Genomic DNA, 14,102 nt, shown 5'->3' with positions numbered 1-14,102 from the left:
CATATAATATTGTATGTTAGCTATATTTTTAATAAAAATCTTAAATAAAATAAACAATATAAAATGGAATAGGATGGAGAGGAGAATGGTGGTTGACAGGAGCTGGGGGTAAACCGGGAGATGTTGGTCACAGGGTACCCAGTTTTAGTTATGCAAGTTGAAAAAGCTCTGGAGAGTGAATGCACAACAATGTTAATTACACCATGGTTAATTATACTGTGTTATACACTTGAAATTTGCGAAGAGAGTAAATTTTAATTGTTCCTCACAAAAAAGAGGAACGAAAATGAAATTGTGTGAGGTAATGGATATGATTGTGAGATCACAATGTATACATACTTGTATATCAAATAAGCAATTGTGTACCTTAAGTGTATATAATTTTATTATTATATTTGTTGGGGTAACACTGGTTAATAACATTGTATAATTTCAGGTGTACAACATGGTAATTCCACATCCATGTACTACTCTCTTGCATACTCAATGCCCGAAGTCTAGTTTCCTTACATTACCATATATTTGACCCCCTTTACCCACTTTGCCCTTCTCCTTTCCCTTTGGTAACCACCATTCCATTGTCTGTATCTATGAGTGTTTTGGTTTGTTTTGTTAGTTCCTTTGTTACTTTTTGTTACTATTCCACATGTAAATAAAATCATCATTTTTTGTCCTTATCCATCTGACTTAGTTCACTTAGCATAATATGTACACTTTTAAATTGTCAACTACTCCTTAATAAAGCTGGGGGTAGGGAAAGACTACACTCTGACCTCTTCCCTTTTCTGGGCTTTTCTCTCCTTCTTTGCACAAGCTCAGGAACAGAAAGGCTGGGTTTCAGACCTTGATAACTGGGGAATCCTCTCTCAGCAAAACCTGGCTTTCAAGCTTATTGTTTGGTAGCAAGAGTCTATTTTGAATGTCAAAAGCTGAGTATTAATTTTTTAACTGCCCTTGACATTTCTGTTGTAATGTCAGCAGAAATCCCCATTACTTACCGCAGCGCACACCTTTGAGGCCAAGGGATAGGATACGTTGGGAAGGTCAGGGATAAGGTAACATACCCAAACATTCAAGAGACAAAGCACGTGAATTTTTTTCCTAATGGTACCTCCACGTCACAAAGAGATAACCTTTCAGTAATCATCAATAGCCTTAATTTTCTCTAAACTTATTCTTGGTTATATTATATTCTTGGTTGCATTATATTCTTAGCAATATTGGTTACACTACAAAGTAATGTAGGCCAAAAAGTAACTCCTCCAAGAGTGAGAACAGATCCCTGAGAAAGCAGATGCACTCCTTACAGCCAGACCAAGAGCACAGCTTAAATCTAAAAGGTATAATCAAGGGAGTTAGGTTCCTTGAATGAAATTTCTGAATAAGAAGTTGGATTTTCAGGGTTGTTTTCTTTTTCAATTATAGTTGGCATACAATAAATATTACATTAGTTTCAGGGGTTCAACATAGTGTGGATTTTCAAAATTTGATGAATGATGCGAGAGGTAGAACTTAGAAATCTCAGTATATAAAGATATGGAATAACTGAAAGGTGCCCAGTAGGGGTGTCCGGAAACTATGGCACAACTTCTTTTAGCTGAACGGGCTGAACTGGGGACAGCAAGGCCACCAAGGACCTGAAGAAGCTCAGGATAGAACTAACAGAGAAAAGGCAATGGGAAGATGAAAGCCTGGGTCCCCAGACCAAATCAGAGAAGGTTCCAGGTTGAAGCATGCCACCCAAGCTGAGCAGTGAGTGGTAGGTCTGAACTTGGGTAAAGCTGAAGTCAGGAGGCTGCACCCAGGAGTCCAGGTTAAGAGGCAGGCACAGATCCAAAGAGCCTGAGGCTGGAACCCAGCACAGAAAGCTGGTAAGAAAGAACAAGAAGGCAGGTCCGCAGAGGACAGCACGAAGTGGGTCCTCAAAGGAGACTGGCCAACGTCTGTCCTCAGCCTTGCTGAAACAACCTCCTGGTGTGGCAGACAATGGCTGGCAGGCAAGTGTTACTCACCAAGCAAGGACAGGTCCTAAAGCTGTTAGCGATTGCAGCAAATGTCTGGGGAAAGAACTACAGAATTCGTGGGAAGAGCATAGGAACAAGCAGGAACAAGCAAGAACCTGCCTTTAGAATGACATGGCGCCCTGACATGGGACATGATATGTCCTTTCTCTGCCAGAACCTCCATATGGATCAGGGGTAAGGAAATGATGAGTAAATGTTAGGGGTGCCTCTGAGCTGTAAACATTTTTCCCTCCTGGGATAAGAATCAGTTACAGGACAGTGTGTTCCTGTGATGTGTGGAACCAGTCAGGGGCTAAAGAGGAAAGATGAGAGAGAGAGAGAGAGAGAGAGAGAGAGAGAGAAACAGAGAAACAGAGAAACAGAGAAACAGAGAGATGGTGGTGGAGGCTGCAGTGATAGTGTAATAGAAAAGATACAGTGACTTCATAGGTGCAAAAATTCTGAATTAAATGCCATTTCAAAAGGTCTCTATTAAGTATGAAAAGAAACACTGTAGAACCAAACAGATGGTACTCAGAAATTCAAAACCAATGAATATAGTGGCCATTCTAAAAAAGCCAGTTCCTAGCAATAGCTGGTGTCTGGCCAACATTCTCAGCTGGAAACTATAAACTCACTTTATTTGGGGACATCTAAGGCCTCGGGGCAGGATATGATGAGTCCAGTAAGTGCCCACGATCCTCCCTACACATATTTCCAGAATACATCACCTCCAGGCCATTCTCACCACCTAGGTTTGAATGCAAGCCCTCATCGGTTCTCACCTGAATTGCTACCACAGCCTCCCAACCCGTCTGACGGTGCCAAGCTCGCTTATCCACCCCCATTTCCAGATGAGCGCCACAATGTGCTTTTTGTTAAGGCTGCAGGAGCCACTCCAACCCAGGGAAGTGAAAACTCGGTATGCCAGGGGTTCGCTCCCCTTGTGTGTCCTGAAAATCCCATGGGTCCCATGTGGGTGGATCCACATCCAGATACTCACACTCACCAGGAAGAGGAGGAGAAGGGGAAATGTGCAGAGGCTTTGTAGAGAACCCAGCCATTATGTGGGCAATTGCCCTTGGGCTCACAATTGGCCCAGCCTAGTGGCCTCTAGATGGGGCTCATTATAGCTATTCCCTACCCTCCGTCCATTCATGAAAATATTATCATGAAAATAGTTTATTTACTAATTCATCTCTCTCTTCTTCCCTCCCTCCATCCATTCATGTAATAAATATTCAGTAAGCATCTCATATGGTCTAGGAGCTGGACATAGAACACTGAACAAATATTGAAGGGACTATAAAGGCCATTATCTTTCATGGTCTCTGGTCATGACCCACATGTTTTCCAGCAGAGAAAACCCATAAACACACTTTAAACACAAAAATGACAGACCCAGAAAGAAAGAATATTTCAAAATTAGCCTACACGAAAGCCGCATGTCTGCAGAATTATCTTGAGTGGGCTATCATATGGGTATGGTTTTCCATCTTAACTCTTGCCTTTGGCACCACAACCTTGTCCCTGGTTTCCCCTGGTCTGGTGCCAAGGTCCCCTGGGCAGTCCTGGGATGCTGGAGACTCACTCACACTCTCCCTATCCTGTGTACTTCCTGGGGTCACCTTGTCCAGAGCATTCTTTCATTAGATACAAAGTATCACTGGGGGCATCAGCTGAGTATCACTAACTCTTACAGCAGCTCTACTGGGTCCCTCTGCTCTGCCCATAAGAAAGAGTTTTGGATTTGGGCAGATCCCAGCTCCAATCCCAGTCACTCACTTACTAGCTGTGTGACCTTAGACACGTTGATTCACGTCTTCGAACCTCTGAGAAATGAGAAGTGTACTAACTGTCATTAACACATATATGGTATGCTCTGTGCAAAGCACTGATCTAAGTTCTTCACGTACATTACCTGACTCAAGGGTCACAACCACGCCTCGAGGTTGTTATTGTTCTTCCACGCTTGTCACCACCATTTCGTAGTGTGGGGAAGGCAGGAACTTTCCCTACCCAACTAGTTCTTCCAGCTGGTCTGATAACCAAATAGACACGAGGCAGATTAACATCAGAAAATGACTCGATTTAATTACATATATACGCATGGGAACTCCACATACACAAGAGAGTCAGAGACCCCACATACATGAGAAGTTCAGAGAAAGATAAACTGACGTGTGTATCACATTCTGAGCTAAGGATAAGTTAAAGCACCTTGGAGCTTCTGAGGGGAGGAATGTCATTTGCAGGATGATAAGAGCAGATGTTGAGACAGATGTAGAAACATCATTAGATGTTTCTCCTGCCCTACAGGTAGGTCATAAAAAGTTATGTCTAGTGATAACTCTTATTATGAGCAAGGACCCCAATTTAAATACTTTAAGGGAGAGGTAGAAGTTTCTTGTGAGTCCCCAGGGTCTCAATTGCTTTCAGCTCAGAATAATTCACATGCCAAAGTGGAATATCTTGGGGAGGCCTGTTCTGAACCCCTTCAGCAGGGATGGAAACTGAGGCACAGAAAGGTAAATGGCAGGGCCAGGACAGGAACCCAGGCAGTCTCTCTCCAGAGCCCTTGCTCTTAAGTCTACTGTTTCCCTGGCTTGTCAACCCATGACAGGCCCCAGGTAAAGGACATGTACACACCTACAACTCACCTCATTCTGGTATGCCATCCTCCTGCTCCATCACTTCCCACCATGTCCACCAGACTAGCCCGACTAACTTTCCAGGTCTGGGTCACCCTTCAAGATTTAACCAATACTCGGATATAAGCCTGAGGAACATGAAATATTGAAAAATTAGCCTTCATTTTATCTTCTCACACAGAGCTTGTTACTTTGTTTATGGGACATGGGAAAACAAAGATTGCCTTTTTGCCTGCTGAGTGTACTCTACTATTTTGAAAGAGGTCTTCAAGAGCAAGTAAAAATTATTGCTTTCATTATAAGTGTTTGCCTCCAGCTCTAAAACTCTATGATTCAATACACGGCATGGTGAGTGATTGCCTGAAAGCACGGCTTCCCACCGTCTGCGCAGGTGAAAAGTTCAAGCCTAGGATCTCGTAGCGCAGTGACTGCTGGCCGTTATCATGAAGGACTGTCTTGCCCAGTAATGTTGGTGCATTGTGCCATTGCAGTGGGTAATGACACACGGAGATGCCTGAATCATATGAATCAGTGCCGCCTAGAAGGAAAAACCAAAAGAAAAGCACCGGTTGCCTTCGCCAGCAGGGATTAACCTGTTTAGGATCACTCCAAACTAGAAATGCATGGAAAAGCCAAGTTGTGAGTTCTTGAATTTCCATTCAACAACCCTCAAAATAATGGCAGTTGTTCCCACACCCCAGAATCAAACAGATCTGGCCTCTAATCCCTGCTTTGCCCCTTTCCAGATGTGTGATCTCAGGCTGCTTACTTAACTTCTCTGAGCATATTTCTTCAAACAGAGATGATAAAACCCACTTTGTTGGGTTGCCCTGAAGATGAAAGGAAATACACAAGAGACAATCGACAAATATTTCTGACTTTATCTTAAGAGTGTAAAACTTACCATGGGGTCATTTTTGTGGGTCTCTGTTTTATGAGTAACTTCGCAGTGTTCATAGAGAATTTTTATAACAATCACATACAGGGTTATTACACCCGAAGCATAGAAAATTCTGCTCTCTGGTTTCTGTTCATCAGACTTTGCACACATCTTCAGTACAGTTGTAATTATTACTCATAATCATGGTTCTTGAGACACTGCTGTCGACTAAAGGATCTTCTGAATCATCAGAAACAGATGGAATTGTGTTTTAAATGGCACTTGTTCAAATGTACTGTATTGTACTGTTTTTAGATACACATTTGCCAAGGAAGAGATACTCTTTACTTTTACTTGAAGACATAGTGAAGTACCTCTCCGCCATTTCTTGCTAATTTCTAATGAGTGGACGATGAATATAACATGAGTTACTGAAGCTGTCTCATTCATTATAAATACATGAACCTTCAGAGAAAGTTGTTTAGCCATCAGGATCACAGTGGGAACTAGGGGCACACACAGACTGAGAGTGTATTAAAGGTGTGAGCACCCCACCTCACTCTTCTCCCATCCCCCGATCCCTGCTTTTGAATCCCACCGCTGGACCCAACTGGGTGGAGGCCAGATGGCCAGAGTCACAACTGATGTAGTTTGATAAGTCCAGCCTCCCAGGGCACAGAACATGATGAAGAAAGGAGAAGCAGGGATTCATAGGGTGCAAGGAGAGATATTCAGCGTCATATGTTTACCCCATTATCCAGTGATACACTGCTGCCATGGAAAAAAGTCTGTATTTTTAATCGGCTGCAATGTGAGGAAAATCTGGCTAAATGTTCCCTGACATAAACAGAAAGTTCAAAAAATCATCACATTATGATGTGATAAGTCACCTCCCATGTTCCTAGAAATATTTTTAAATGTATTTTATTCATTCAACACCTCCCTATTGCGTGTCTACTTGAAGAGACGCCAACATGTCTGCGAGATTCAACACATCATGACTGGACACACCTCACGTTCTCAAAAATCACGCACTAAAATCACAGAGTATCTGAGACAAGTAGGGTAGGGCAGACCATTCCAAATCTGTGCAACATTGTAATCAGAGTTTTCCCAGAAAAACAATAATTGGTTCCTGCGGAGAAAACTTGAGCAAGGCAGAGTGGCTGCAGGCTGCCAAAGGGCTATTTCAAATGCCCAGAAACAGCAGAGTGAAAATGTTAGCAACGCTCTAGTTAGAGCAGACCTGGGGGCGAGGAGGTGTGTGTGGAGGGGGAGGGGGGGGTAGGAGCGCTGAACAATGCAGATGCGGGGGGGGGGGGGGGGGGGGGGGGGGGGGGGGGGGGGGCCGGGGAAGGGAGTGCTGAGCTGGAGGGGCTTCAGTAAAGCGAGCCCAGGAAGCAAGACAGTCTGACCCAGTCCAGAGACAGGCACAGCCAGCCTGTGTGTCTCCAGGGAGGGAGCCCCAGACTCAGGTGCTCATTTTAATTATCTTAAAATGCAGCCAAAAGACTCTTGCAGTGCGGGTAGCTGCTGAGTCGAAGGCTTCTCGTCTCCCTAATGGAGGTTATAATTCCACTACCGTTATCTAGTCTTCCTCCCCTTGTGTAGAAATATGAACCAAAACGACTTCCACGTTATTATAGGGCATCACCTTTATTCGCTTCCCTAAAAAACAGAGCCCTGAGGCAATGCTTACCTGTTACAGAGGTTGCAGGAGTGAAAGAAACAGGGAAACGAAGCAGAAAAGAACAAATTTAAGGCTGTTGCCAAGGTGGCCACAGCTTTACAAAGACACCCCTGCCTCTTTGTCATGTGGAGAACTCCAGAAAGGTCACAGAGAACCATCACATCGCAAGAAAGACTGGGGTGGGGGAGCAGGCAATTTACGTGCCAGCTTCTCTTTGTGTCCTGTCCTTCGTTGATGGAGCTTACCTCATGGTGCACGAATCCCCTACATTACAGGTGGTGTCACACCCCCCACCCCTCGCCAAGGTATCAGCAACATCCAGTTGGGCAGGACGGGCGCTGAAGCTGCCAAAACCTGACCATCACACCTAGCGAAAACTGAGTCATCTAGCTGCAGACCAGGTAACAGCCCACGCCATCACAGAGGTCTCTCTGTGCACAGTGGGCTTGGGGGTGTGCGTGGGGAGCAGATTTGGAAAGGTGCCCAAACTAGATTCAGTACTAACTTTATTCTCTTATTAACAAATTGTGCGCGTGCTCATTTGTGTCCTAGAGCGCACACTATAGCTAAACAAATTGGACTATAAACAAGGACGTGTACCTGTCTTCTAGAAGCTACCTCCTTATTCAATTTATGGGAGAGAGACCCACAAAACACACCAAGTCTTATTCTCACCTGACTTCCCATAACGACCCTCCACACACACACACACACACCTACGCGTCAGTGAATATTGGAAGGATGTTAATGCACTTCCATTCATATCACTCCCTGCCTGTAGGCCTCAGTGCTTCCTTAGGTCGCTACGACGGGTTCACTCCACACTCCATAATTAGCACACAGTTCGACTTCTCGGACATTGTCCTTTTCCAAACCAAGCAGCTCTTGAGTGTCTGTTCCCCACCTCTCGGCTCGCTGCTTCCCCATCTCTCTCCAATGCTTCCTTCTGCTGTTTAGGACCAGGGATGATGGCCGAGACTGGGTGAAAAGAGAAACAAAGGGGATGAGGCTGGTGGCGAAGAGATTCCTCTCTCAACATGGTAATCACCTGTGAATAAACTGGACAAACAGCGTTTGCTTTCATAGAAGGTACACAGCTTGCCAGTTTCCTGTCATCCACCTAGAACATCACATTCCGAACGTCAAGTGGAGAAAAATTTTATCATGGGTTATCACATTTCCCTGCTTTCTGCCCTCAGACACTTACCAAGTTTTCCAGGACGATAGGATTAAAGATGCCGCACTATTGCCTTGCTTTGAAAAAGAAATCATAATAAGCCTCTAAATATGAAAATGGAAAAAAGGGCGACTCTGTCGTTGGAATCCCTTAGTTGCGGTTCCCTTTCTCACTGTGTCTTTCTCAGACGGTGATTTTGTGTTGGTGCTGACAATTATCATAAGTGTATCTGTGTTTCACATCTAACGTGTTGCGTGTGGAATCCTGTGCAGGGGACCCTCTCTATACACCACTGAACTGGTGGCAGCCATCCTGCTCTCTCTGCTACTGTCCTTTGCTTAACTGGGCTTTGCATCAGGCAAACGAGGCAAAACCAGCAGTACGACCCCTCTCCCCCGACCTGCTTAGATTTGATTGTATGTGTTCATAATTTGACAGCGAACACTCCCATCCCCACGTCTGCACCTCTCTTCCCATTATTAGCACCACGCTTTAGACAGTAAACATCCAACAAATCAAATGCATAAAGACCCAATAGGCTACGAAAACCCATTCAGTTAATGGAGCCAGTTAATGGAGTTGGTGTCATCAATTTAATCCCCTAATGAGCCAATTGCTTTAATAGACACCATTCCGTAGACCAGCTTTTTACTGATTCGGTTCCTCTAAACACTTTTATCCAGCAAGGTGGTAATGTGTTCAAGAAAAGGGAGATCCGTGATTCCGGGAGCGAATAAACTTGGGGGAAGTGGGGATATACAAATACTATGAAAAGCCTTCTTCACTGCAGAGCGTTTATGTTCATTTGCTTTGTGATTCTCCCTCCCAGAGAGGACTACCACAGGCAGTGTTCCCTTCCCCCATGGTTTTGGTTTGGTTTGGGTTTTTCGGTTTGTTTTTGTCTTTGCCGGTGTGAGAGTATGTGTCAATTTGGAGAGTGTTTTTTCGGATAAGATTAACATTTAAATCAGTGAATTTTAAGTAAAGCAGATTGCAGATTGTCTTCCAGGATGTGGTGTGGGTAAGCCTCATCCAAGCAGCTGAGGGCCGGAATAGAGCAAAAAAGACTGGTCTCCCCAAGCCCGAGGGAATTCAGAATTTTTGTTTCCTGTCCCCATGACCTTATACATTAGGCCTGATGGGCCTAGAGATCTTGTTTCCACCTGGAAGAAATGCTTCCACCTGGAGACACGGCAATGAATCCCCTGAACTGGAAGTTAAGACTGTCACCTGGCCACTTGGTCTCCTCATGCCTCCGAATCAACAGGCAAAGAGGGAGGTACTGGGCTGGCTGGTGTGATGGATCCTGATCGCCAAGGAGAAATTGGGCTGCTTCTCCCTAGCGGAGCTAAGGAAGAGTATGTCTGAGATGCAGGAGATCCTGTAGGATTTCTCTTAGTCTCACCTTGTGATTAAAGTCAATGTAAAACTACAACAATCCAATCCAGGCAGGACTATCAATGGCCCATATCCTTCAGGATGAGAGTAGCATTTAAATCCATGCATTCTGAATAGAGCAGATCTGTCCATAACATGGGTGGGCCTCATCCAGTCATTCAAACTCCTGGCTAGAACAGAAAGACCAGCCTTCCCCAAGCACAAGGGAATCTTCCAAAGGAATGTCTTCAGATTTCATCTGCATCATCTGCTCTCCTGGGTCTCCAGACTGCTGGCCCACACTGCAGATTCTGGACTTGGCAGCCTCCATAATCACGTGAGCCGATTCTTTATAATAAATCTCTTTCTCTTTATAAACATATCCTATCCGTTCTATTTCTCTGGAGAACCCTGACTAACACAGCAAGGAAAATCCCTTTTTCATGAAACAACTCTTAACATTTTGTGAGACACTCGCATTCCAAGAAGAATAATCGATTAGGGGAAATGCCACCATCGACCAATATGATCTCAGGAATCTCTAACAGATTTTTTTTTTCCATTTGACACCTATATTCCATGATACATGTGTCACAGTTTTTCTTTGAACATTAATTTGCAGGAGTGGCAACGACACTGTCGGTGACGCAATTGATGCTAACAGACATTCCGTTTCAGCTCCAGATAGCTGGCACGATTTGTCCTGTGAGTACATTCCGTGCTCCTATCCCTAATGTGTTGAAAGACAATTTGCAAAGGAATTTAAAGATGTCTCCTGACCCAAGCAACCAATTATCTCATCAGCAGGGCAAAACATGTACCAGCTGGACAACCATACTAAGATGAATTGAATCCTTGGCTAAAATGCATGACAAAAACATCAAGGACTCTAGGCGTTTCCATGATGCAATTACCATTAACTTTATTGCAATCTTAAGCAAATAAAATAACCTGTTTTTTTGCTACAGCTGGAGGAAATTGTCCTTACCTATTGAAATGGATTGTTTCAGTCACATATCTTAGGAGTAAAATAACTATGTACGCCTAAAATATTATTAAAACCCAGGAAGTCCTTCCCATGGAGGAGAGGAAAGAAAAATTAAACCTTAAATGTTCACCATTTTTAAGTAAAAATATATCAGCTCTAGAAAAGTCCATTTTCCTAAAACAAGCCCTATAGAGATGTCTAACTATACAACTGATACTCTCATAGACTACTTTTCTCAATTTACGTGTGAAACTGAAAACTGATCTGCTACGAAACAATTTTAAATATTTTAAATAAAAGGGGCTGAAATTCTACAAAGTATTATTTTGAACAATAGTGGTATTTTAGCCAGGCTAGAGTGGCATACAAAGCAGAAGTCTAGCTAAGCCCTCAAATTAACTCCCAGAGTTGGCAGTTCCGATGGATGAAACAGACCTGTGAGTACATAAAGTTACAACTCTTTAAGATGGGCTTTGCAATCTAGCTTCACAAGGGGTCAAGATGCAATACTGCACCAGTGATTATGTGAGATCTACCCTACAACTAGCGTCTTTCATGTAACTGAAAGAAAAAGGCAAATGAAAAAATGTGGCTTTAAGAAGCATTATGCCCACAAAGCTGATCTGAATGATAGGTACCTTTCAGGTAAGATAGAAAGCATGGTCACACTTTCTCTAGGTCACTAGGCATCGCTGATGCTCTTCAAATAAGGAATGTCCTTGCCTCTCCCATAGCCAGAGTGGTTATTCAGCATTTCTAAAAGAGCACTGCAATATTATCAAAATACGGGATCCTTTCTTTTCATAGTACATCTGGATTTTATTAATATGGCAGCAAGATATTAAAATAGTTGCTGTATATCATCAAATGTGAATTTTACAATGGTGAAAATGGTTCTTGAATAGGAGTTTGAAACATTTTTCACGTATTTTGAGTCTCCAGCAAATGAAAATAACTACATTATTAGAATTTATTGTTTCAACTGAAAGTCTTCTATAAGAAAGTAATGGTTTTAGAAAAATCCTTAAGGCAAATAACTTTATCCTGATGAAAATCCCAAGACTCAGAAAGAGCGGGAGAATGACTTTTCTCATCGAATAGTTTCTCCTGAAGAAATTTTTCAAAGCTCGATAATCGGTCATTCACCTGACAATTTCTATGGCATCTAGTTAAAATAAGGCAAGAAAAGTCAGATTCAGGAGTACCTTGTCCTAAAACCTCATGCCATGAAGCATTTTTGTGGTTGACTATTACTCAGGAGTTCAACACCAGAGAAGGAACCTCTCCCCTGCCCTGGGGACTGGTTCTTGGCTCAGGTGACAGGGATGACACGCAATACAGAGACAAAATACTCAGATGATGTCTGTCATTGAAAACAAGGCCATTTTTGCATTGCCTGAAAAATGAAAGTGATAATGCAGAGAAGAAGGGAAAGATAAATGATTTTTATAAACTAGTTTATGAAGGACAAGTAACTTGTCACCTGTCACTTTTTATAAAGGATCGACATAGAAATAACAGCACCTAAAAGCGTCTTAGGCTCACTACTTAATTCAAACATATCTACGAGTATGACCTTTTAGTCAGGATATGTTTCCATGCATTATTTTATTGACTTCACATCTTTGGTGGGGGAGGGGACTGCATCTTGGCCTATGCTCTATTGCTGAAGAGGCAGATAGTGAAAGAAGAAAATAATGTGCTCAAGATTATCAAGTTTAGTTAACTTCAGTTTGAGGTTGGAACTCACATCCCCTGACCCTGGAGCCCATTCTAATGTTTACTGGGATTTTTGCTGGGTTTTTTTGTTTAATTCAGAATTGCTATTTGGGCTTTTCAATACTAAACAGAAATCTGGAAAGTACCTATCAATCAGTTAAACTCTGTTGGTGAATTTTCTGTTCAGTGCCTGTCGATTCTTCAAAGTACAGCTGTCACAAGATAAAGGTTTGAATGCGATTTAGTCACTGAGAAAGAAAAAGGATTTAGAAATTATATCTGTTCACAATTTTAAAAGTATGCAAAAATTTAAAAATCATGACTTTCAAAAAAACACCTAAAACTCGAGGGAGCCAGAGAGCACAATATGGAAAACACAACAGGCTATGTCAAGCACAGAATTATGGTAGGGAACCTAAAACACACTGTCAGACGTCATCCGGTCATCGGCTTAGAATAATTTTCTATGGCACTGATTTTCCTGTAAGCTGCTAGAGTCAGCCCAGCTCTTAGGGATGAGAACGTTCAGTGATTACCCTGTGCCCCAGGGACAGCAGCTGAGAAGAGGCAGCTAGGGGACGCATGACGTTGCCCACTGTGCCCTAAATCCAGGTCACCGATCTCAGCTGCAGTTCCTGGTCCTCACATCTGAATTCAACCCACCCTTCATACAGTAAAGCACCAGTGCATTTAACCCCCCATACTGGCTGTATTCTGAATGTGGGATACACGCGTGAATGGATGCACAGCTAAGATCGCGTAATCTGTCAGCATATACTTTTCTTCTCTGCTCATCAAAGAAAAGAAAAGCCCCTTTGCACTGTTAAATTGGTTCAAAGAAGGAACACACCAAAACAAGAAATGACTGTTGCAAAGGATCCTTCACTAAGCACCTTTTTGTTTCTTTTGTAGATTTAATTTATGTGACACATAATGGATACCTAATTACTGTTCCCTTTTGGTGCTTCAGTAACCAAAAAGTAATTTACTCATTCTATGTGTACTATATGTAAAAACTTCAATGCAAAGATACAGAAAGTGGAGACCCCCCCCAAAAAAAAAGTGGAGCCCCTACTTTCAAGGAGATTGCAGCCTAGAAGGGAATCCAGCCATGTGCAGGTCTGACTGCATTCCACGCTAGAAAATGGAAACATGGAATGCTGTAGGATAAGCCCAGAGAGTGTGCTAAGGGCAGTCAGAGGGAGGTCAGAATAAGGGAGATTATTCCAGAAAGCAAAGGAACCTGAGGTCTAATTGAATAGATGAGATTGGCAATGAGTCAGGAAAAAAACCGGGGTTGAGCAGAAATTAGGCTGGGAAGGTAGGATGGGATCGGACTTAGGAAAAAGTCTGTGGGAAAGGAAAAAACAATTTTCCTTTTACCCTTCTAAACTCTTCTGGCTGGACTAGGAAACAAATTGACATGAGACAGATTAACAGGGGGAAGTGACCACAATTATTACCTCTGGGGTAATAATGGGTACACACTGGGGTTCCCGAAGAATATGGGACTCAGGACAGATAGGGCAGTTAAGGCTTATATGTCATCTGGAGCTCAGGAGAAGGGGTTGGGGGTTGATTTGGGCCTTCAAAGCGCAGGAAGACAATTCACATGGA

Source organism: Rhinolophus ferrumequinum, chromosome 7, assembly GCF_004115265.2.
Source record: "Rhinolophus ferrumequinum isolate MPI-CBG mRhiFer1 chromosome 7, mRhiFer1_v1.p, whole genome shotgun sequence".
In the NCBI taxonomy this organism is placed as follows: domain Eukaryota; kingdom Metazoa; phylum Chordata; class Mammalia; order Chiroptera; family Rhinolophidae; genus Rhinolophus; species Rhinolophus ferrumequinum.
Note: the sequence above shows the minus strand (reverse complement) of the source record.